Below are 1,669 nucleotides of genomic sequence, written 5' to 3' on the forward strand. Positions count from 1 at the left end.
AGAGCAGGATTGCAGTAACGGAATTAAAAAATTAAGCAGAGACACCTCGGCGATGCAATTAGGGCAGATTGTTTTTACCTATTTTATCAATTGTATAACATCTCTATATAGCAAGATTTATTATTACTAAATCTATAAATGAGAGCACAGAGAGGGAAATGAGAGCAACTGTGGGTGTTTAGAAAATGTGTTCTTGGTGGGTGTTCTCGACACAGGTGAGGGTGAGAGATGATTTTTGATGTTTTTCATTTTTTGTTTTTCATTTTTTATGTTTTATGTTTTATTTTTAATTAAAAGAGGGGGAAGATGTGTGTTAAAAGAGGGGGAAGAATTTTGTTAAGGCAAAAAACCGGGGGGGAAACATGGAGGGAATAAATTATTTGGCTAAGGGGGGAAAATGGGGAAGCCGCGCTGATTATTTTTTTAAAACAGACATATAACATCAGTTGGGCTAAAACACTGATGTTTATAAAACCAAGAGACATCGGTTGTTTAAAACCGATGTATAAAACACCTTTTACATCGGCTCCAAAAGCAACCGATGTCTAAGAGGCGATGTCTATTCTACTTTTTCTAGTAGTGTACCCCAGCTGAAATTTGGATGATTTCTGTTGTTAGGATGATAAGTAGCTGGCACAGGCTGCTGTTATCGCTGATAATTGTCCACATACTGAACATATTCGTTAACAAGAGAACACTGATCCGTAGCATGAGAACCTGCACAAAGCTCACATACCATAGCTATTTGATTGACTCCATAGGTAGCTAGAGAATCGACCTTCATAGACAGCGCTTGGAGCTGCGCTGCAATAGCGGTGGCTGCATCGACTTCCAGAATACCCGCTACCTTCCCAGGCATCATTCTTTGAGTTGTGTTTTGATGCTCATTTGCAGCCATAGTCTCAATAAGATTATAAGCCTCAGTATAGCTTTTGGCCCACAAGGCGCCTCCAGCTGCTGCATCGAGAATGGGCCGAGATTGGGCCCCTAAACCATTATAGAAACCAGTGATCACCATCAAATCGGGCATTCCATGATGTGGACACTTTCTCAACATTTCCTTGTAGCACTCCCAAGCTTCACACATAGATTCTGTAGGTTGCTGCGCAAACTGCGTAAGAGCACTCCTCATAGCAGCAGTCTTTGCCATTGGATAAAACTTCACCAGAAACTTTTGCGCAAGATCTTGCCAAGTAGTGATGGACCCAGCTGGTTCAGAATGTAACCAGTCCTTAGCTTTATCCCTCAGTGAGAATGAGAAAAGCCTCAGCTTGATAGCCTCATCAGTCACACCATTATATTTGAAAGTACTGCAGATCTCGACAAAATTTCTTATGTGCATGTTGGGGTCTTCAGTCGCAGCTCCTCCGAAAGAAACAGAGTTCTGCACCATCTGAATAGTGCCCGACTTGATTTCAAAGTTATTGGCCTCAATAGCCGGGTGCATGATGCTAGACTGAATGTCATCAATTTTAGGCCGAGAAAAGTCCATAAGAGCTGGATCTGCCGGAACAAAACGATCACCCATGATTACTGGCTCCTTCTGCTCACTTCCTGAATCCGAATCTTCAAAATCAATCTTCTCCGGAATATCAAGAACTTCGTCTGTCTCCTCAGCCGTATCTAAAGTCCTCTTGCGAGTACGAGAACGAGTTTGCATAAACGCTCG

General features: G+C 42.1%; 1 non-coding gene across 1 annotated transcript; it reads left to right on the plus strand.

Annotated features, from left to right (window-relative positions):
• Nucleotides 1-1,028: 1,028 nt before the first annotated feature.
• On the plus strand, nucleotides 1,029-1,135 carry LOC141687697 (small nucleolar RNA R71). The gene has a single exon (XR_012561183.1). It is a non-coding gene; the product is annotated as a small nucleolar RNA R71 (small nucleolar RNA).
• Nucleotides 1,136-1,669: the final 534 nt, after the last annotated feature.

Source organism: Apium graveolens, chromosome 9 (assembly GCF_009905375.1).
Source record: "Apium graveolens cultivar Ventura chromosome 9, ASM990537v1, whole genome shotgun sequence".
In the NCBI taxonomy this organism is placed as follows: Eukaryota; Viridiplantae; Streptophyta; class Magnoliopsida; order Apiales; family Apiaceae; genus Apium; species Apium graveolens.